This window comes from Macaca nemestrina, chromosome 4 (assembly GCF_043159975.1).
Source record: "Macaca nemestrina isolate mMacNem1 chromosome 4, mMacNem.hap1, whole genome shotgun sequence".
Classification (NCBI taxonomy): domain Eukaryota; kingdom Metazoa; phylum Chordata; class Mammalia; order Primates; family Cercopithecidae; genus Macaca; species Macaca nemestrina.
Window position 1 is genome coordinate 120,575,260 of NC_092128.1, and position 23,880 is coordinate 120,599,139.

Below are 23,880 nucleotides of genomic sequence, written 5' to 3' on the forward strand. Positions count from 1 at the left end.
TGCTTTGGTATATTGTTACTGAGCTGAAGGCACTTGCAAAACAGCATGAACACTCCTTATCAGTCCAAAGATAGAGTTCCCAAAGGACTCAGTTGTCATCAATCCCTTTCCAGGGAGTTTCATTATCCAGGGAAGATGGACTCTCATCACAGGGGAGAAAGCTGAAGTGATACCACACCCAGACAGACCTTGTCACCAACCATCGTCTATTCTCCTAAGGGCCAATTTGCTTTTCTCCAAAAAATCATTACTCTCATGTATGTTGCCTACAACCCTCTCCCTTTCCCCCATGAAGAGGCTATATAAGCTTCTAAATCTCACTGGGTATATTAGCCTCTTTTCACACTGCTGACAAAGACATACCCAAGACTGGGTGGTTTATAAAGAAAAGGAGGTTTAACTGACTCACAGTTCCACACAGTGGGGAGGCCTTACACTCATGGCAGAGGTGAAAGGCATGTCTTACATGATGGCCAGCAAGAGAGAATAATAACAACTAAGTGAAAGGGGTTCCCCTTATAAAACCAACAGATCTCGTGAGACTTACTCACTACCATGAGAACAGTATGGGGGAAACCACCCTCAATTATCCTGACTATCCTTGTGGGAGATTCAATTATCTCCCACTTGGTTCCTCCCACAACACGTGGGAATTATGGGAGCTACAATTCAAGATGAGATTTGGGTGGGGACCCATGTACCATATCGCTGGGTTTTGGAGTATTCACTTTTATTTCCTGTGATGCCCCTGTGCACATAATACATTTGTCTACTTTTTCTCCTGTTAGTCTGCCTGTTGTCAGTTTATTTTAAAGACTCAGTTGCTGAATCCTCAGAAGGTGGTGGGCATATCTCCCCTTCCCTACACTAACAGGGTGCAAGCCCTCCTGATGAATAATGAATAGGCTCTGACTCCTCCTCATCTACCACCTGCTGCATTCTGGCTCCCACAGCTCTGCCCACCTTTGGCTCCAGCCACTGCTGGCAGCCAGCTTCCCACAGGCCTTACTAACAGCACCTGCCTCTGGGCATGGATGGTCACTCTCTTTCTGCCTCAGTCCTCCTTAAATGCAGACAGCACTTGACTGAACCAACTTGGAAGTGCAAGGGAGTTACGGCCTCAGGAGGTGCCCAATGAGCAGCAGCAGGGTATCAGAGCCAGTGGGCATGTCTGAGTTACATTCCACTGCTGCATGGAGGACAGCGGCACAATAGGGCCCAGCAACTTTTCCCCTTCCCTGTTTTGTTCTTTTGCATTCCTTGTTCCTAATCCCTGGCATCACTTCCCACTGGCCAGCCTGGCCTCTCTCTGCTTGCTGCCAGGAATCCAGGCTGGCTCTCTGAAATAGCTGGCTATCTCCAAAGATGATTTGGAGTTCCTATCCATGGCCCTCCTAGTTCCCATGAGCTTGACAGGGCCAGGGTGCACTGGAGATCCCAAATGGCTCACTAACTCAGACTCAGGAGAGACTAGCATTTGGGCAAAGAGTCTCCATCCTTGTCCCCGCATTTAGAGGCAGTGGTGAAGTAGAAACAGCAAAGCTCAGGAGTTGGAAATCATAAGCTCAAATACCAGCTCCACCATCAGTAACACAGAGTAGTCACTTGGCAAATGGTGCCTAAGATTATGGTGATTAACATTATTAACTAACTTGTCATCACTCAACAAATGGTAGCTATGATGACTATGATTAATGTTATTAATTTGTTACTTTATGCATCCTGAGTTTGCTTTCTCCACGTGCTGACAGAGCTACTTTTATTGATGCACTCCTTTCCCCTTATATTTTAAGATAGTTAAAAAAAAAAAAAGAAAAAATCAGATTCATTTTAGCATTCGTTCTGATTTTGTCTTTTCTCCTATCTTCCCCGGAGCCTTAATTGACCCTTTATTATTCTCTTGCTCCCATCATTTCCCATTTCCAATACAGTTCCAGGCGGGTAGCTCTAAAGCTGCTGTTTGAACCTGTCTCACCATAAATACAATTTGACAAACTATTTCCAAGCAGTCAGTAATGTGAGAAGGAGGTGATCCTGGCTTCTCGTCTCATTGAGTCTCGCACATCTTTTCAACGTGAGTAGCTGAACTGACTGAATGCTGACATTATTTTGCTTAGATTTCAGACAATAAAAACTGTGATCATCAACCTGGGACCCATTTTCAGACTTGCCCCTTCCCTTTGCTGATAGACAAAAAGGTCACAGCCATTGCAAGAAGGATGGGGCGGGCACAGGACAAAGAACCCTGGAACCCATGCCGAATTTGTACAGCTTTGCGCAGGACCACAGAGCTAAGGAGAGTCAAAGAGCAGAAATTTGACAATCACACTGAATGGGGGAGGGCACACCATCCAGGGAAAGAGATACCCGCATAGAGCAGGCACATTACTTAACACTTGCTTAGCATTTTCAGGATACACCGATAATTCCTTCACAAATACAGAAAACTTATGAATACTGGCTTTCCGTCAGTCTTTCTGTACCTCGTGAGTGCTAATGGGCCATTAGCTATGTTTGGAGAAGCAAAGCTATTTTTATATACTGGAGTAGAAAACCGTTTTTTAAATATCTGTACGTGACCTGTTTTATCAGCTTTGAGTACAGATGGAAGCATGCTTTTTTTCCTGGTTAATTGATCGAGCCCCCAACATCTTTTATTAGCAAGGCCTGCATTTACCTGCTGAGGGTCACCTGGTCCAAGGGGTCAGTCTCGCTTCCAGGCTGCAGCAGAAAGATAGGGAATGGGATACCTGGTGGGTCCACCATACTTTCCACTCACTTGCTGCTGGGTGGTGGTGCTGCAAGAAGTGGGTTCTGTCAGCTTAAAGAACCCACTTGGCAGTAATTCTGGGCTGGTCCAGGCACCAACACATGCCATGTTGGTGCTTGTACCTGGACCCCATGATCAGGATGTGCTCTTGGCTCACACACCATGTGCCCTCACCACTCCCAGAGTGGCTCACCTTCAGCTCTCATCATGGGGCAGTCAGCTAAGCAGCTGACCTTTGTGTGTCAGGTGTCAGCTGGGCCCCTGACCTCCTGCTGAATCAGCTCCTTTGAAACAGCAAAGCTAAGTTAAAACCCCAGCTAGAGGGATGTGAGGGTCTCAGCCTTCCTACCCACATACCTTGGGTTCCTTTTCTAAGTTGCTCTAGTGTTCTGCATCCCTAATGGAAAAGGCTGTGTTTAGAGGTAAATGAGAAGTCTCATTCTATCCTTCTGCATTGTAAGATGTTTTGCTTAAATAACACCTTATTTAACAAAGTAGATCCTTTCCAAGGTGACTATCTGTCTCTGCCATACAAAGCTGTGGTGGATATAAATAAAACAACAAAGAAAAACCAGACATTGTTGAAATGCTAGTACCGCATTATAATAGCCCCTTCTTGTCCTCTGAGGATACATTCCAAGACCCCCAGTGGATACCTGAAACCACAGATAGTACCAAGCCCTTTCTATACTATTTTTCCCAAACAAAAATACCTATAATAAAGTTCAATTTATAAATTAGGCACAGTAAGAGATTAATAACAATAACTGATACTAAAATAGAACAATTATAACAACATGACAGCATCACCACTCATGAGCTTTGAGGCTGTCATTAGGTAAAATAAGGGTGACCTGACACAGGTACTGTGATGATGTGACAGTTGATCTGATAAATGAGGCAGCGTGAAGTGACTCACAGTGGGTGGCTGAGACAGTGTGGATACACTGGACAGAGGGATGATTCTTGTCCTGGGTGGGATGGAGTGGGATAGCGCGAGATTTCATTCCACTACTTAGAATGTCACACAATTTAAAACGTATGAATTGTGTATTTCTGGAGTTGTCCATTTAATATTTTCAGACTGCAGTTGGCCACAGGTAACTAAATTGAAGAAAGCAAAACCACAGATAAGAGTGAGAGACTACGATATATTGTCAGAGAAAAATAAGCTCTGCTAAGAAGCATATTGGCTTCCCCAGTCCCTTCCACGTCCAGTCACTTCTAGCTCCACAACTCACACTTGTCCTGTGATATACGGGATTTTTTTCTAGTTAGATTTTCAGGAATTAAAACCTTGGTTGAAGCCATGGCTCTTTACCTGGTCTTCACTCACTGATTCTCTAACCGTCCTTCACACACTGCCAGGTCAGTCTTCCTAAAGTACAGTCCCAGCCCTTACTCTACCACTCAGAATGATAACCTCCCCATTGGCAAAATGACCTGGCAATTCATTCAATTCTCTCTCTGTTTTGACCTGAAGCAAGAAGTTTTGATATGAACATTAAGTGATAGCCAATAGGCATAATATATTTTAATGTAGTCTTGGGGAGTGGGGGGAACCCTAAATAGTATTCTTTTCATTTATTTAATGAAAGTCACCCATAAAATCAGGTTGAAAGTTGGGTACTGGGCAGGACTGGGATATAGCTCAGTGTTGGAGTGGAGGGCAGACAATGAGGTAAGATGCAGAGACGGGAAAGAGGTCAGGGGAAGAGTCATAAAATGGGAATGAATGACCAAATGTTCCCTTTGTCGAAGCTGCCATATCAATATGGCAATTGGAATGCCTGTACCTCTCAGAGGGTAACCCCCAATCTCAGAAACTAGGATACCACTGGAGTATCCTGAGCCTTAGTGTGCAACCAAACTGCTTTGTTTGCCTTTAGAGAGTTAGTATTTTTTCATGCTACTGCATCCTCCAGGAAAGACCTATTTTCCCTATAGCCATCAAAATCCTCTCCATCCTTCCAATGCCTGCTCAGATTCTAGATCCCAGGAAAACATTCCATTGATTTTTTTTAACTGGATTTCATATAATCCCACCCTAAATATGCATGTTTTAAAAGGTATTTAACTCAAAAACAAATATTTAGGCACTTTACAGCAAAGATTGCATCTTGTCTCTTTTCTTTAGCCTTCTCAGAGTATCAGAAAAGGAACTTGCCTGCAGTAGCTACTAAAAAGTCGTGGCTGGGTTGGTGATGATTTCTCGTGCAAGAATATTTCCAAAGCTTGGGCAGTAGTGATTGGAACAGCAAAGCATTGGACACCAAATCAGTCACCCGACAGCACAGATGTAATCAAAAAGGTAGACAAGTGTTGGTGAGCATGTAGAGAAGGTGGAAGTCTCATACACTGCTAGTGGTGCAGCCACTCTGGGAAAAAGTCTGTCATCAGTCCCTTAAATGATTGAGCATAAAGTTACCATATGACCCAGCAATTTCACTTTGAGGTATAGAGCCAAGAGAAATGAAAACTTATGTCCTGCAAACCCTGGTACATGAATGTTCATAGCAGCAGTATTCATAATGGCAAAAAGATGGAAACAACCCACATGTCCATCAACTGGTGAATGGATAAACAAAATGTAGTGGGTCCATGCAATGGAATTGTATTTGACAATGAAAAGAATGAAGTACTGGTACATGCTACCACATGAGTGAACCTCAGAAACATCACGCTAAGTGAGAGAAGTCAGTGACAAGCCACAGAGGGTATGATTCTACTTATATAAAATGTGCAGAACATGTAACTCTATAGAGACACAAGGTAAATTATTGATTACTTGGGGAGGAGATCAGCTTGGGGGAAGAAATAGGGAATGATTACTAGTCACTACGAATAATGAATGAAAGTATTTTAAACTTACATTGTAGTGATTATTACACAGCTCTGTGAATATATTTTAAAACATTGAATTGTACAATTTAAGTGAGTAAACTTTATGGCATAAAATTATATTTCAATAACACTACCACACATTGAAGTATGTGGGGAGGGGAAGAATAATGCCTGTGGGTGGCCTGAGCCACTGGGTCAATCTGTTTACTGAGACTGCGAGATCAGTTCACTGGAGTTGAGAGCCACGAGCTCTGCTTTGCCCCTGAGGAGGTGGAGAAGCCTATGAGAAGCCTGCATAGGATGCCAGGTGTGCAGGTGGTGGTGCGGGTCTGGATTTTCAGGGAGGGGCCAGGATGAGAGAGACAGAATGGGGGTCATCAGGACAAGCCTTGCCTGAAGGAGGTTCTGGGAAGAGTAGTAAAGGAGAAAGAGGGCCAGAGCAGAGCCCAGGGGGGACTGCCCTATTTCAGCACCATGAGTAAGAAACTAGGAAGGAAACAGGCAGAAGGAAATCCACCAGGTAAGAGTCCACAGAAGCCTGGAGGAAAAGCAGTTTTCAAAAGAAAGTGGTGCCAAATGCCGATAAGTGGTTGGAATCAGACCGGAAGAATGGAGAACGACCTTGGCAGCCATCGTGGCTTGGGATCCTCAGGGCCCTGACAAGAGCCATCTCCTGAGGGAAGAGACTCACTGGCAGGGCTGAGACAGAGTACATGCCCGGCACTGCTGGGCAACCAGGAGCCAGGCCCACATGGAGATTTCCTGTGACCTCAGGAGAAAAATGGGCCAGGAGTTGGTGGAGAGGTGGGACCGAGGGACAGATTTATTTTGTCTTTTAAGATGTGAGATCCTGAAACATGTTCGTATGCTTTATATTCATGACCCAACAGGGTACACTGGTCAGGGTTCTCCAGGGAACAGAACCAATAGGCTGTCTGTTTACAGAGTGATTTACTTTAAGGAATTGGCTCATGAGAAAGTGGGAGCCAGCCGTTTTGAAATCTTCAGGGCAGGCAGGCAGACTGGAGACTCAGGGAAGAGCTGATGTTACAGCTCAAGTCCAAAGGCAGTCTGGAGGCAGGGATTCCTCTTTCCCAGGGACTCAGTCTCTTCCGTTAAGACCTTCAATGAAGAGAATGAGGCCACCCACATTACAGAGGACAATCTGCTCTCCTCAAAATCTACAGAGGTAAATGTCAATCTCATCCAAAAAATAACTTGAAGGCAATATCTAGACTGTTATTTGAGTAAAACCTGGCCTGGGTAGTGTAGCCAAGTTGACACACAAAATTAACCATCACTTTGAAGAAGGATATGGACACACGATTCTCTCTACAGAAGGCCTGAGCAATTCATTTAGGTGGAGATGTCAGTTTGCTGAGGCTATATTGTTAATATTCAAATATGGGGAAAATTGCCACCCCGACTGTCCCTGGTTTTCAGGGACAGTCTAAACTGGCTGGTTGTTTGCTCAGGGGGTCCTGGCTTTTCCAGTCCGCATTGATTCTCACAGCATGTGATCCTAAGCTAGGTTCTTCACCAGTGATATGTAAGAATAAACCTTGGGCTTAGGATGTCATGACACTTGGTCTGTAATAGAAATGCACTGTGATGAGGAGAATGTAAACACGACTGGTCTCCAGCAGCCCAGCCTCTGAGCAGGAACAAAGTGGGTCCCATCCTGCCAGCAGCTGCTCCCAGAAGAGCTTCGCTTCTCTCAGATCCACCCTGACAGGAGCCATCGCTCTCCTCACCCCTCCAAGTTTCTAGAAGTCTTCAGTCTGCTTTCAATGAGATCACCATCAAAACTCATCCCTTTAGCCTGAAAGCCCAGCTATGCTCACACCTGTCACTTCTAACAGACTCTCCTCAGGCTGGCTCACAAAAGAAGATGGCAACGTAGAGAGGAAAACCAGAAGCACACCTCAGCTACCCCCACTCCCAACCTGACTCGACATTACTGCCTCCAGGCTCAACCTGTCCTAGGCCCCGATGCAGCTGCCATATTGCCAGAACCGCCCCTTTCTCCTCAGGACCCATGGCCCAGCCCGACCTTGCCCACCATTCAGAGCCACAGGAGAGGGGAACAGATGGCCTCTTAAGGCCATCACCGTCACCTGGGCAGGAAGGCTTGCTGCTGCAAGGAAGAGAGAGTTCTCTCACCATTGCCAACTGCAGATTTTCTTAGTCTGAAGCAACGACATGACTAAAAACTCCACATTGTTTTGTCTCCAAGAACAGAGGAGTGAGAATCTACTCCCAAGACTGACTTAGACCTCCAGAAACTGATTCCCACTTAAAAATAGCTCATTTGTTCCTGGCCCAGTGAGATGAAGAGACCTGGGGGTGGCCCTCTCAGCCTGGGAACTGGGAGATAGGAAGATCACATCCTGCGGAGGAGGATCAGGAGGCTCACAGGGGCTGGGCCTCAGGGATGAGTCATGCCACCAGGCCAGGGCACAGGTGGGTGACAGGCTGAGGGCTGCACTCTGACTCAGCGGCCTGCCTGCTGCAGGCAACTGACGCCTGGCGCTCTGTGGGGTGGGAGTATGAAAATGACCTTCAAAGCAATCATCATGACTCATGCAAGGGGTTGCCATCAGCCTTGGTACTTAGTTTTCCAGAGAAAGGTGATGTTTTGATTCTAATTTATTTTTTTTAACTCAAACTACTGCTGGATATGTAAATTGAGTTTGCAAACCCTACATGTAATTTCCAAACTGCTGAGAGCATATTTGAATCATAGATTTAGAAAACAAGATGCCAAGTTTTTTTCTTGTATCTTTATGAAAAAGAATAGCACATAAGTAAAAGATTTTTCACCTTTTAATTTTTCAAGGGAATAGAATCAGATTAATCTTTCATGAGACACTCAGCTCTTACTTATTAAAATTGATTTTAAGGAAAGGAAAATGAACTAGAATTTTATCTTTTCATATTCCACCTTTAAAGTGTACTCTTGAGCAAATGTGAATAAAATTTTGCCACCAGTAAAACTAAGCCTGTAGGATGTAGTTTTCCAGGATAAAATGATTATTCCATTTTCTCGATAATGTTAATTACTAGGCATCCTTTCAAAATGAATGTTAAGTGAAAAGACAATGAATGGACTTGCTTCTGATTCTTCTTATTCAACTATCTGCTCTATGAGGGCAGGAAGACAGGCTAACTTATTCATTAAATGTGGTAAACACCCTCGAATATTTATTAAACAAATGAATTAATAATGGTTGATTTTCAACTGCCATACATAATAATACACACTTTATGTTTTGTTCTTTGTTTTGTAAAGAAACTTAAAATTTTGTTTCTTGCTGATGGCAAGTGTCTCTCGTCTGGCACCCTGTACAAGTGCAGCGCTACCTTTGGGTCAGTCCTAATAGGAACCTGTACCTTAACCAGATGGGCCTGCTCCTCATGTCTGGACTGCCCACCTCTTCTCTGCTCCCTGATGTTTGCCTACCCTGTTTCCCCAGCCCTGAACCTCCGCCATCCAAATATTAGTTACTTTTACTTTTTTTTTTTTTTTTTTTTTGAGACATTCTCACTCTGTTGCCCAAGCTGGAGTGCAGTGATGTGATCTCAGCTCGCTGTAGCCTCCGCCTCCCAGGTTTCAGAGATTCTCCTGCCTCAGCCTCCCAGGTAGCTGGGAATACAGGTACACACCACCATGCCTGGCTAATTTTTGCATCTTTAGTAGAAACGGGGTTTCACCACGTTGGTCAGGCTTGTCTCGAACTCCTGACCTCAGGTGATCCACTACCCTTGGCCTCCCAAAGTGCTGGGATTACAGGTGTGAGCAACCGCACCCGACCCCAAATATTGGTTTCTAAATCTTATTCATTTTCTAATGCAAGTTCACATTTTCCTTTCTCCTTTGATTTGCATAGAACTTGCCATTGTTTTGCATCCACCCCTGTCACTGTTTGGCCCATCTTTCACATCATCTCCTGAACTCCCAGGTGTGTCCTCAGCTTGCCATGCATTTCACATCCAGGACTTCTTGGGGGTGAAATAAGACATGCATGGAGCTGGCAGGGAGACAGTGATGCATAAGAAAAAGGTCCAGGGCACATGCTGTGAGCACTGAAAAGAGGGAAAGAGAATGGCTTCTTTGGGGGTCCTTTGGACAGGGCATGCATGATCAGTAGGACCCGGCCAAGTGAAGACAACGGCATGAGCAGGAGCACTGCAGTCAGAGAGAACAGCATGAGGACAGGTAGGGGGTGCAAGAAGCGCAGGCCTGTCCTGGAGCAGCAAGGAGCCGGTGGGCTGCAGGTGGCATTGCATAAGGAAAGGAGAGACTCTCAGAAGCCACTGGGTGTGGATGGGAGCCTGAGTGTGGACTTCATGCCACATGTGTGTTTTCTATTTGATGGAGAAATTTAAGATTGCACATGTTACAGTAAGAACTCAAATCTCCTTAAATAAAGGAATTATTCTGATACTTCTCAACAGAGAGGGGTAAAGAGAAAAGCGTAATTTAGGGAATGACATGTGTTTGGGTTTGTGTGCTGACTTTCCTGTTTATTAGCTGGGTAGTGTTGGATAAATTGGCCCATTTTCTCTGAGCCTTAAGGTCTTGCACAGTGAGATGGGAATCTTACCAACCATGTCATAGAGCAATGTGTGAGTGGACTGGGAAGAAGGCGCCTGCATGAACCTGCAAAATGCCTGGCAAAACATCTCCCGTCTCCTGGAACAGCCCAAGCGGCCCAGGTTATGATGCCTGATACTGAATTGCACCGGGAAAAGACACCTGGTTTTGCCCAGATAAGCCAGTGGGGAGGCCAGATGTCATCTCTGAGGTTTTACAACTGAGTGGAACTTTTTATGTAGGAAAACAAGGTAAAAATTTCCCAAGGGGTTTCTACGAGATTTCCAGCACTTCCTAAATTAGCCCTGACCAGTAAAACCACGAGAGAAGACTTCCTGGCAGGGCTTGGCACTTCCATTTCCAGAACCAACCGAAAGCAGGAAGCATTGAGACAAGTAATAATTCAACTCTTCAGTTGGCTTCCAAAATTATCCACATTCGAGTCCCTTGGCGTTTGTACCAAAGGTCAGGAGTTATTCTGATTTTATCTGTTCCAGGTTATCGACTTGTTTTTGAGTGAACCAAATGCAGACTCACTTCTCACTGATGGAAGTATTTTATGTCTTCCTCCTCACCTCAGCGTATGCTGAACAAGCCTCCCAGTGATGAGCAATTCCATACAATTAGCAGAAATCCCATAAGCCTGAGGTTGTCCACCATTAACCTGGAAAGAAAAACTTTAAAATCCTGCTCCTTGGGTTTAGATCACCTTGGTACAATTCTCAGCTCTGCCGTTTATTAGCTGTGTGACCACAGGGAAACTTTTAACATTTGCTATGTCTTGGTTTCCTATTCTATAAAATGAAGAAGCTCCACACCCATTAGGATGGCTACTCATTCAAAAAAATTTAAAAAATAACAAAAAAGAAATAACAAGCACTGGCAAGGATGTGAAGAAATCATCATTCTGGTTGGGAATATAAAATGGTACAGCTGCTATGGAAAACAGCATGGCTGTTCCTCAAAAAAATTAAACATAGAATTACCATATGACCCAGCAAGTCTACTTCTCAGTATCTTCCCGGAAGAATGGATCTGAAAGAGATGTTTGTATGCCCATGTTTATAGCAGCATTATTCACAATAGCCAAAAGGTGGGTGTTTCCATCTATAAAAGAATGGATAAACAAACTGTGGTAAACGCACAATATGGACTATTACTCAGCCTTAAACAAGAAGGAACTTCTGACTCATGCTATGACATGAATGTACCCTAAGTACATTAAGCCAAGTGAAATAAGCCAGTCATTAATGAATAAGTGCTGTATGGTTGCGCTTATATAAGGTCCCTAGAGTAGTCTAATTCATAGAGAAAGTAGAATGGTGGTTACCGGGAGATAGGGGGAGGTGAGAATGAATGAGGACTAAATATTTAATGAATACAGAGTTTCCATTTAGGAAAATGAAAAAGTTCTGGAAATCGTAGAGAAAGTAGAATGGAGGTTACCGGGAGATAAGGGGAGGTGGGAATGAGGATTAAATGTTTAATGAATACAGAGTTTCTGTTTAGGAAGATGAAAAAGTTCTGGAAATGGCTGGTGGTGATGGTTGCACGACAGTGTCAATGTACTCAATGCCACAGAACTATATGCTTAAAAATTGTCTGAAATGGTACATTTTATGCTAGGTGTAGTTTACCACAATTAAACTATTTTTTAATGAAGAAGCACTTTATTATCAAAAACAATGTTTGAACATTACAATTTTTCTATATCAGAAATTCCATCATAATGCAATCTTGGATTCTAGGCAAAGCACATAACCATACCAGACCGTCACAGGACATGTTACCTTATTGGTCTGGTGCATTCTTAGAAGACCTGGCCTTGGCTTTAGGGTAGCAAAGCTTCTCTGGCAGGTATTCAGCTTTAGCGATCCAGTGCCTGTAGGGGCATTCCTGCCTCTGGCCACGCGGACACATGGAGTTTTCTGGCTTCTTTGTGAATGATACTCGGGCCATGAGCCCCAGTCCTTCCACTAAGAATAAATCCATAACCTTATTTTGAGCACATGATCTGATAGACCATGATGCCAGTGATACGTTTGCCTCACTATTTATCTCTCCTATTTTCTTTTACTATGGTGTTCTTCCCACACTTTCTTTTTTCACTTTTCTAAGCTTTATTTGAAAGTTTCAGTCCGCTGCAATGGTTTGTCCAAAGATCAACAAGAACAGACAGGGTGTGGGTCTCCAATCACAACAGTTTTTGACTGCTGTGTTGACTCAATGAAGTCAATAGAAGTCCAAGCCCATCCTTTTTCTCTGACATTCTGGAAGCTCCTGTGTCTTCTATTGATCCCTTTCTATGGCCTTTGCTCTGTGACCAGAAGAGTTCAGAGCACGCTGCAGTTTGGGACCTCAGTTCTGCTGTCAGCACTATGACGAGCTCTTGTTATCTGGTCTCTGTGGTTTTTGATGGGCCAGGGAAATGGGGAGAGGGTGGCCTTTAGGGCCACATAGACGTGAGTGCAAATTCCAGTCCTGCCACTTAATGGTTTTGCATCTACTATGTGAAGCTCGGTTTTCTTATCTGTAAAGTGGAAAATTAATAAGAGCCTTGCAGGGTTGTTGTGAGCATTGAACAAGATGATGCAATTAGAGTATGTCATGAAAAAGAAGCAATGAACTGTTTCAAAGCCTGGTGGCTCAGAAGAGCAAGCAGTTGCTGTCTCTCAGGACTGCGTGAATTGTTCCCTGAAGAGTGTAGCCTCAGCTCATCTGTGCAGCTTCTTTGAGCTGTGGGGTCAGCAGAGCTGGTGGTCACATGTCTGGCAGTTGGTGGCTGCCTCAGTTCTTCTCCATGTGACTCTCTTCCTCCAGAAAACCAGACAGGCATTCCTTCCCAGTGGTCTCAGGGCAGTTTCAAGAGGTCAAAAGCAAAATCTGCAAGAGCTCTCAAGGCGTAGCTTCTGGAACTTGCACAACTCTGTCTCCATCCATTTCATTATCCATTGATGTCAGTGCAAGTCACAGGCTGCTCCTGAGTCCAGATCTCAGAGGTCAGGAAATGGACCCCACTTCTTGATGGGAGAGCCCCAAAGCCACATTGCATTCTTCTGCTCTTGTATGCTCACCTCTGATACTATCTACTGTCATACACCGTCCTCAAGAGTGAAAATAGAAGAGAGAGAGATTACTGACTGACACCTAGCATTCCTAAATTTTGAATCTGACCCTGGGTCAGCAACCTACCCCTGCAAGCTTCCCACAGGAAGCTAAACCTCAGCAGAAAAATCCTGGGTGTCACTGTTGGCCTCAAAGCCACATAGAATCACTTCAGTGACGCCACTTGCCTGAACTGAAGGGAGCAGGAGTAAAACCACTTTACTTTTTTGTTTTCCTCAGCCTAGCCCTGTTATTATTCTTACCCCTTTGATGGTAACAGGAAAAATGTTCAGCAAGGAGAAGCAAATACAAAACACAGGAACCAGAGCAAAAGCATAGAACAGTGTTCACCCTAATGCCTGTTTATTTTGTATCTCTCTGCCTAATGCTCATGTAGAACCACATGACCCAATCAATATCCCTGGACTTGACCAATACAAAAGTATTCCTCTTCCTTGAGGATAAGGAAAGGAAGAAAAACTAAGGGAGCTAGGAGCTTTCCCTGCTAGAAGCCACCTGCCAAGGCTGAGACCAAGGATTTTTCCATTTACTCATTCAACAATTTATTACGCAGCTATTAATCTTTTACCTCAGGCACTGCTCTAGTACAGAGATCCTGTGTGTCAATGAGGAGCCTGCACTCTTCTCATACGATTCTCTGTGTGAGCTCAGCATGGTTGGCCATGCATTGTAGGCTGCTGTCCACCAGGCTCGCCCAGGCCGGCGACCGCCCAGCGCTAATTGTGCCTTCTCGCCCAGGCTCTATCCCGCACACTGCCTCTTTCAGATCTCTTTCCTTCTCCCTTTGTAGCTCTGTTACTTCCAGAAGGTTGCGGGGGCTCTCTTCTCCCCTCTCACTACCCAGTAAATTTCCATTCACCCATCAGTTCTCCATACAAGATTTCCTTCCTCTGTGAAGCCTGGCTGGCTGCTGGGCTGGGTAAAGCTCCTCTGCTCTATGCTCTTGTATAATAGGTTCTTTGCCTTCATAATATTCTCAGTTGTAATCATACAGTCATTTATGTGATACTTTGGTTAATCTCCATTTCCCTCCATGAGGCTCTATGCTTTCTGCAAACAATCACCATGGTGATTTTCTCTCTGCCCCCTATTTCCAGCACCCAGCATAGTCCTTGCAGCAAACTGTTTATGATCATCGGTTGTGTAAGTGAATGAATGGATGAATGAGTGAATTTCCCTGTGTGGTCTGTAGAGGTACCCCCTGAGCCTGTTGCTGGGAATGTAGGGTCCAAAGCAAAACAACCTCACCTCAGATGAAGATAGGCTAAAAGGCTCAGATCCATCTTTCTCTCGCTTCTTTCAAGTCCTCAACCAAGAACCCCAGGGACCTCACTTCCAGGGTCCCTTCTTCTGTTTCCTGCAGGAGGACTAGTAAATACTCCTGCCAACAGACTCCATTGGCTGCCTTAACTGTCCCCAAATCCCAGAGTCAGCCCCAATCCTTGCCTTGCTACAATTCAGGTACAGAGAAAACATAAAGACATTCACAGTTGTAGAGTGATAAAAGCAAATGCTCTTCCATTGGGTCCACGTGTTTTGAGCACCCACTGTGTGCCAACACCACCAGCACTCACAATGAAGCAATTCTATGCTGGGACTTTTTGATATCTTCAAATGCCACTTGGTAGTGGTTTGCTAAGAGGGACAAGAGGCAGGATCATGAGTTGAAAGCTGCTGTCAGAGACAGTATAGTTTTCTGGTAAAGACGCATCCAAACTCAGAAGAAGCACAGACAATCTACGACTTCCTGTTGGCTGCTCTTCCAGACAGTCTGACCAGCCTGCCGACATAGCCCTAGTTTTTTAGGGGAACTTAATCCCTGCATTTAAGGGCTTAGATCATCGCTGCAAGTATCAAAGAACAAAAAGCATAGTCATTATTTTCTGGAATGATGGCTGTAATGAGGAGATGTTGACCTGAAGTCCCAGGAAGGAGAAATTGGCAGCTCACATTTTGTCTTTCCATTGACTGTTATAGGGTTGCAAGGAAAGGTAAAGCAATGAGAGTGGCACTGGTTGGCTGTGCTTACTTTTTTAACATATATTTAACAAGCCTTCATTTTGTCCTAAGAGAAATCAAATGCTGCATTTAGGGGCCTGGAGCAGAGCACAGAACAGGTCGCTGGCCCCCCCCAGCCGGAGCTGCTCCTGACCTTGGAGTTGAGGCTTACGTCGCTGCGGGAGGTCTGACAAGGCGATCTCTGCTCTGCTCGGAGATGCGGAGATGCGTAAATGCAGACAGCCAGAGGGTGCTGTGGGTTTCCACCAAGGCCAGGGCACTCTTCATGGGCTCTCCTTGTGGACTGTGCAGGTCTGGGTGGGGGTGGGATTTTAGGAGAGAAATAATGGTGAGGAAATCCTCTCCCTCTCACACTAAAAACTATTTCTTCTTCCCCTGTGAGTGGGGGGAAAATGGGAATTTTACCAAAATAAATAAATAATGATTGCAGAATTACTGTGCGGGTGTTTTTAAGAGCCCAGTCTGCAAATGGGGTAAACGGCCACCAGGTGGCAGTACTGACTAGGTCCTTGAATCAACCAATGTGGAGCCCACAGATAGAATTCCGCATCACGATCTGGGGGAGGAAACTGAAGCCAGATCCCATGAAATCATTCGCCAGATGTTTAAAAAAGAAAAAAATCAGCTGATTCTATTCAGCGTGGCTTTGTTTTCTACAGAGGTCAAGTCTATCACATTGCTATCTTAAAGGACTTCACAATTGTAGTGATGGAAGCATATTATCTTCTTCCATCAGGCCGTATGTTTTGAGCACCCACTGTGTGCTGGCACCGAGCCAGGCACAGGGATTTGCAGGGAATGAAATCAGCTCCTGCCTTCCTGGAACTCACGGAGCACTTGTTCGTTCTTTCTTTCTTTCTTTCTTTCTTTCTTTCTTTCTTTCTTTCTTTCTTTCTTTCTTTCTCTTTCTTTCTCTCTCTCTCTTGCTTCCTTCCGTCTCTCTTTCTTCCTTTCCTTCTTTTCTTTCTTTCTTTCTTTCTTTCTTTCTTTCTTTTCTTTCTTTCTTTCTTTCTCTTTTCTTTCTTTCTTTCTTTCTTTCTCTCTCTCTCTCTCTCTCTCTCTCTCTCTCTCTCGCTTTCTTCCTTCTCTCTTTTTCTTTCTTTGTTTCTTTTTTCTTTCTATCTTTCACTTCAACTTTTATTTTATATTCAGGAGGTACATGTGCAGGTTTGTTGTGTGCATATATTGCATGACGCTGAGGTTTGGGGTACAATTGATCCCATCGGCTGGGTACTGAGCATTGTACCCTATAGGTAGTTTTTCAGTCTTTCCCCCTCCCTCCCTCCCTTTCTAGTATCCTCCATGTCTGTTGCTGCCATCTTTATGTTCATGTGTACCCAATGTTCAGCTCCCTCTTACAAGTGAAAACATGTAGTATTTGGTTTTCTGCTCCTGTGTTAATTCACTCAGGATAATGGCCTCCAGCTGCATCCATGTTGCTGCAAAGGACATGATTTCATTTTTACAGCTGTGTAGTATTCCACGGAGTATATGTATTATGTTTCCTTATCTAGGCCACTGTTGATGGGCTCCAGGTTGGTTTTGCTATTGTGAATAAGCACTTGTTTATTACGACCTACCTAGGCAATGCCAGCACCGAAGTCTTACCCAGTTGACAGGAGTTCAAAGGGAGACAGCATCGGCTGTGGATGGGGGAGGGCAAGCCAGGAAGAGGGGCAGGTGAGTTCAAAGAGGAGGTGACATTTTAGTATGTTTTGAAGCCCTGTGTGACTCACACTTGCCTGCCAGGGAGGAAGATGAGGTTATTCCAGGCAGAGGAGCAGCCTGGCCAACAAGACCCTGCATAGCTGGCCACGGAAGTCAACTGAGGTTTCAGTGTGTATAGTGTGTGCAAAATTGGGGGTGGGGTGACACTAAAAAGAAACATGGGGCAGCTTGTGAAGGGTGCTGGACCTGTGATGACTCGCTTCCCTAAACACGGAGCAACTCATCACATTGCACAGGGTTTGGCCGGGCTGGGGGAGAATGGGGGATCAAAAGAAGGAAGCCAGGGCGTCCCTCCTGGGATGGAGGAGCTGGGCCAGGTGAATCTGGGAAGGAATCGACTTTAGGCTACCCACCCCAGCCCCCACCAGGTCGATGGGGTCCTCTGGAACTCCCACAGCACCCTCTATCGCCACACCTCTCCCCTCACACCAGTATCACTGGTGAGCTCCTCTGTCCCCTGGATTAGGAGAGGAACCCCCTGGAATGCTGCTGGAAACAGGCTTTTCCTTTTGTTTCTCTGTCCCATCAGGATCTGCCTAAGCTCCCGCGTGGAGTGGGTACCCTGTAAGCTGCCACGTGGTATGGACGCATGAGGGGCACGGAGCAGGGGCAGTCAGTGAGTGTCCCTGAGTTTTCTAAGGCAAAGCAGCAGCGGCAGATGATGGGACCTCCATGGGGAAGGCCACGATGCCAAAGAAGGAGGGAGAGGTGAGTGCTCTGGCACCAGGACCCAAGGCCTTCTCGTCCATGTTAGGCCGCAGCCCTCATTGCACATTAGCCTGTCCCTGGGCAGAAACACCCTGGGGTGCACAGCGTATGGGGAGCTCATGCTCCCGGGAGGGTGGCAGGGGAAGAGGAAGGTGCTGGAGCAGGCAGAGATAGATGCAAGGAGATGTAACCAGCAAAGATTTCCATCAAGGAGCTTAAAGAGGAGGGGTTAGGAAAAGCAGGTATGAGGTTGTTCACCTCAAACTCATTCATTCTGGGCTGACCCTGTGGTCACTCCAAGGCTGGCATCGCTGCAGCACTGGGGCTGAAACTGGGGAGGCTACAACCAACTCCCCTCAGGGAATGTTGCTTCCAATGAGAGGAAGTTGACCAGAAACAGCAGCAAAGACAAAACCTGAATGCGGATATTTTCTTTCCCACTGGCGCTGGCAAGAGACTTACTCCAGCTGAGTGGCGCAGGCCAGCGGGTGTGGGCAGGGAAGGCCTCTTTGAGGAAGTGACATTTGAGCAAGACCTGGGGGAAAGGAGTGGCCGTTCCAGGCCGAGGGAAAGGCAGGGAGGAGATGGAGAGGCGGCCTTGGGTGGGGTGTGGGAAACTTGGCTGGGAAGGAAGTTGGTTCTGACTCCCAGAATTAGGGGAAGCCGGGAGGTTTGTGAGTCAGGCCTGCCGCCCTGCGGGATGCTGTGGAGCTGACACGCTCTGTGGAAGAGAGATGCAGGGCGAAGGGAGAGCAGGGACCTGGGTGGAGGGCCACCATCAGTCCAGGACAGGAGGCTGGCTGCCAGAAGATGGGTGAGGGAGGCCACGAAGTTTTAAAGTATTGTCCCTCAAAACTAACTGCTGGGTTAGGCGTGCTGGGGTCAGGCAGGGAGAATAAAAAGTGGGTTCTGGGGTGAAATGCCATGGGAAGGCCCAATGTGTGAAATCCCAGCACTGCACAGGAGATTGGAGGGACAACATCATCAAGACTTTTCTGGCAAAAGATGGATGTCAGCTGAGGGCGCACACACACTTAGGTACAGAATAGTACCTGTCAACCAAGACCCTGTCTCAAAAACAAAAAACAAACAAAAAAAAAAGGTGCCTCCTTCTCAGTTCATGCAGTCAGCCCCCACAGCCCAGGCTGTCCTAATCTGCCCTCCCTCCCACCACAGGCTGCCCTTTCCGTGGCGCTGGGGCTGTTGGTCTAAGTCATCTGAGACATAAGAAGCCCTTTGCTTCTCCAGGTTGTCATCTGCCATTCTTCACCTTGTCCCTGTTGTGCCCGCCCTTCCTTTCTTCCTTCCTTTCTTTCTTCCTTCCTCCTTCCTCTCTCTTTCTCTCTTTCTTTCTTCTTTCTTTCTTTCTTTCAATGGAGTCTCGCTCTATTGCCCAGGCTGAAGTGCAGTGGCACCATCTTGGCTCACTGCAACCTCCACCTCCCAGGTTCAAGCAGTTCTCCTGCCTCAGCCTCCCCAGTAGCTGGGATTACAGGCATGCGCCACCACGTCTGGTTAATCTTTGTAATTTTAGTAGAGGCGGGGTTTCACCATGTTGGTCAGGCTGGTCTCAAACTCCTGATCTCAGGTGATTCACTTGCCTCGGCCTCCCAAAGTGCTGGGATTACAGGCATGAGTCACCACACCCAGCCAGCTTTTCTTTCTTTATGCCCTTAGCACTAATTAAAGCCAGACCATCGCTGTCTTTATTAACTGAGAAGGGCACCCCCGTGTCCTGAGTCCTGTCCAACAACAGTGGATAGAACAAGTCCACAGCCGAAACAGGTGGACCATCTTGTTTGATCGAAATAGTTATCTTTTCTCTCTTCGAGGAGAAAAACACAGCATGAAAGAAAGCATTTCTGTATTCTGTTCAGATTCCAGGCTTCAGCCATAGCAGTGCAGCCATAGCTGTGATGCCGTCTGCAATAAGGAACTTTCACGACCTTACTTATTCCACATTTTTCTCAAGAAACTGTCGTCTAAAAGTATTGGTATCTATTTTTTAGGAACAAAATATTTTCAAACATTTTAACAGAATCTTAGAAAGGCTTCAAGGCAAAAATGTAAGGTGGCTTCAAATACATAACACCAGGTCTTTATTTTGGTCATGACACCTTGTTTGAAAAAAAGGTAATTTATAGGTATATATTATCCCTAATTTGGTCATTATAACATAATAAATTATAGAATAAGAGGCAGGTAATACACAGATGAGGAATCTTGTCTAAGGGCACACACATGGTAGATGTGGGACTAGCACTGTGGTTATTTCCAGTCTGATATAGTCAGCAGTCAGTGTGGAATCCCAGAACCTGCGTGGGAGACCCAGAGGGGAGTGTTTCATAATCGTAAATGCCTGCCTGCTAGAAAGACCTTTGGGGTTTTTCCTCAGAGAACAAAATATTTATTACACAGGGTTGATTGCTATAATTTAGCATATTTTTCATTGAATTGGCAGGTCATGTAGGCAAGGTGGCCTTATGACTCACACAGAATAAGTGCATACGTCTTGTAAGTGTGTAAGACTTAGTTGTGACTTTTCATGTGGTCTTTGCCCAGGGTCACTACCACACGCCACGGCCACGTGCTCCAGCATAGTGGCAGGGGTTCACAGCTCCATACATCCTGCCCGTGGACCCCTCGGTGCCTGGCTGTCACTTCCATCGACTCCTGGCTCCGTCTCCCTACTGAGTCTGTTGGTTAGACATTTTCCTTCTGTGCTTCTCTGAGCAGAGCTCATACCTTTCCACTCTTTCTTCTACACACACTGACTGTAGCCTGAGCCTTTTGAAAAGTGGGAGGCAGGAGGGACTGAGGACATACACAACCCAACCCCATCCTTTCTGATGGAGATAGAAAACCTGGAGAGTGACGTGAGTCACTGCCGGGGCTCATTCATGCCATCCTCTTATTAATGACTCTCTGCAAAAATAATTATCAAAGTCATACTTTACATTGAAGTACAAATAAAATGATTCCCTAGAGGATGGAAAAGACTGACCTGGAGACTTTGTCTCATAGGATGCGTCTCCATATACCACCCTGCGTTACAAGGGCTGTGCCAGAAACAGCATCCGCAGCTCACACTTAAACGGCTGTCACGGTTCCCATATGTGACTCTAATTCATTTTCACAGTAGTCTTTTGAAATAAATGCTATCAGGATCACAATTTTCCAGAAGTAGAAACTAACACTCAGAGAAGTGAATTATCTGCCCAAGTCACACAGAACATGATGGAACTGGCAGTTGGGCCTCTGTGTCTCCAGAACATGCATTCCTAACAATGGTTCATTCTGCTGATAAAAGTGAAACATTCTCTGCCCACTAGGAGTTGTGCTTGACCACTCAGCGACTTGTCAGAATTAGACAGAATTTGAAGGAGGCGGGAGGACGGTTGCCTTTCACTGAATTCTCCCGTGAGCGAGTGGTTTCATGACCTGAGAGTTGGGTCAAATGGGAATGTGTGCAAACTAGCTGAGGAACTACGCAAATCTCTCCTTATCTGTGCGGGCATCACCTTTGCAATAACTGTGTCCCCAGCATGAGCCAGAGAGGACACTCGAAGGCTTGACCAAGCAGCCTTGTGCAATGGCCTGCTGTATCCAGAAATGTCTTACCCAAGATCACCTTCAACCTCACTCTTCTTGAACACTGGAAGACAGCATGGCCAAGACGGGATGTGTGGTCTCTGCTCACCAGGGTGGGAGAAGCATATGAGCTAGAGACAGAACTTCTAACACTTTCTCTGCCACTCTCTAGGTGTGAACAAGTCACTTTAGCCCTCTTTAAAATGCCATAATAAATACCTAACTGTCCTTCTTCATAAGCTGGTATCAAATAAGCTGAAGTTACTCAACAAAGGCAAAGTGGTAGAATTTTATTTGTAATAATATTGTTGGGTTTGTTTATCTCCTTCCTTAGTCACAACTACAAAATCTTGTGCTTGGTTCTAAAGACTTTTTCAAAACATCAAAGCATGTCTGGTACGGAGAGGCGAGATCTGTACACAACCATAAGAACAGCTTTGATGCACGTGGCAGCTTCTGAGATAGAAGGGAGAAACACCAAGAAATCCACAAGTGGCCAGAGAAGCTGTCTGGAGGCCAGGTCGTGTGTGCCAGTCCCTTTCCTGCCCTCCAGTTGGCAGGAGGATTTCACTCCAGGACAGACTCAGCTGAATTCGGCCAAATTTAAGGGTAGACCTGCAGTCAGCAAGGTTGGTTCCATATGTTTACCTGCCAGGGAGCCCCTTCCACAGATGGAACTTGGCACAACCAGGAGTCACCTGCAGTGGAGCAGGAAAGACGACTGGCCCTGGGAGGCAGGTGCTGGCATGCTGGCATCAGGAGGAGGTGTCTGCACTCTGGCCTCGGGAGGCAGGGGCCAAACGCTGGCCTTGGGAGGAGGTGCCCACACACTAGCATCGGGAGGAGGTGTCCACACACTGGCATCAGGAGGAGGCATCCACATGCTGGCATCGGGAGGCAAGTGTCCACAGGCTGGCATCAGGAGGTGTCCACACATTGGCATCAGGAGGAGGTGTCCACACGCTGGTATTGGGAGGCAGGTGTCAGCATGTTGGCATCAGGAGGAGGCACCCTCACACTGGCATTAGAAGGAGGTGTCCACACATTGGCATCAGGAGGAGGTGTCCGCATGCTGGCATCAGGAGACAGGTGTCAGCACGCATGCTCTGGGCTCTGCTGACTGCAAATGCTTCTAGCACCCCAGCAGGCAAAGGGTCACTTCCCATGCTTAGGGAAGCTGAGACCTGGGCCAGTGAGGCAACTTCCTGTCACGAAGGTAGAATCCGATGGCCCCTGCAGAACCTACCTGCTCTATACCCTCCCAGTCTCCTTTTCTTTCCCCTTTTCTTCTCTCCTTCTACCCAGGCCTGCCCACGTGCCATCCTGCCACAGGTCTTGCATGGATAACGATAACCTGCAGGCTGAAGCTCATGTTAGAGGTGGCAGAGCACTTTCGTAAGCTCTCAGTCCTGTTTACGATACACCAGGGGATGTTGGCAGACAATCCCAAGACCACCAAGGGGTGCACTCAGGAGCTGACACTCACTTCCCAGAGCCTGCTGGGAAGAGGACCGCCAGCCTGAGCGCATGGTCAGCCCTGTGAGGGCCACTCTTTCTACTGTACAGGGCTCTTGTGAGATGTGTTGAGATGAAAAGATGAAGGAGCAATGGCCCAGGTCTGTGAGGTTACCATATATTCAGTGAAGAACAACAGATGCATAAAGAGATGGTGCCAATAAAATGAGGAAGTATATGACAGAGTACCCAGCAGGGGACAGAGTGGGGCTGGCCCTGAGCAGCCCACGAGACAAAGCTGGAGCTGAGGCTTAAGGTAGAGCCCAGCCGGGAGGGTGGGTAGGGCAGATGGGAGCCCTGCATCCTGCAGAGGGGAGAGGATGGCCTGACCCAAGGCACAGGAACAAGAACTAAGAGGGACGGGAAGATGCTGGAGAAAGAGTGGGAGGCAGGCCACGGCAGGGGATGGGGCAGGTGTTAGAGAAAGAGTGGGAGGCAGGCTGGGGCAGGGGATGGGGCAGGTGTTAGCAAAAGAGTGGGAGGCAGGCCGGGGCAGGGGATGGGGCAGGAGATGGGACAGGCAGGCAGGTGAGCACACGGGGCACACATCCTTCCAATACTTCTGCTCTCACTGTGGCTTTTCTCTATCCACAGAGAACAGATGTGGCCTAGGTGGGAAGGAGAACGAAAGGGACCCTGTCCGTGGTCATGGGACAGACATAGCCACAGTGCTTGGCCTGGGCAGGGGCTCCAGCCAGGCTGAGGCAGCAGCAGGATGTGGGTTAGGGGAAGGGCAGGGCAGGAGCAGGGTGCATAAGGCAGGGGGACCTCGGGCATCAGCCTGGGCAGTGGGGAGCAGTGGGGACATGTGCTGGGCACCCCGCTCCCCCTCGGTTCCATGCCAACACTTATCTCTCAATCAAGCGTGCATGAGGCCAGGATACATATCTTTTGGGGCCTCCAGAGAGTTGGAAACCACATCCGTACCTTGGCTTCTACACGAGAGGAACTGCCCAGGGTTGGAGAGCGCCTGGTCTTCACC

The 23,880-nt window shown here is 46.6% G+C and overlaps 1 long non-coding RNA gene across 3 annotated transcripts; it reads left to right on the top strand.

Moving 5' to 3' along the window:
* Positions 1–11,228: 11,228 nt before the first annotated feature.
* On the top strand, positions 11,229–22,922 carry LOC139362551 (uncharacterized). 3 transcript variants are annotated; one of them, XR_011621697.1, is made up of 3 exons: positions 11,229–11,304; positions 17,614–17,792; positions 21,718–22,922. It is a non-coding gene; the product is annotated as an uncharacterized lncRNA (long non-coding RNA). The 3 variants fall into 3 exon arrangements; XR_011621696.1 differs by lacking the exon at positions 21,718–22,922 and adding an exon at positions 21,125–21,594; XR_011621698.1 differs by lacking the exons at positions 11,229–11,304; positions 21,718–22,922 and adding exons at positions 16,895–17,036; positions 21,125–21,594.
* Positions 22,923–23,880: the final 958 nt, after the last annotated feature.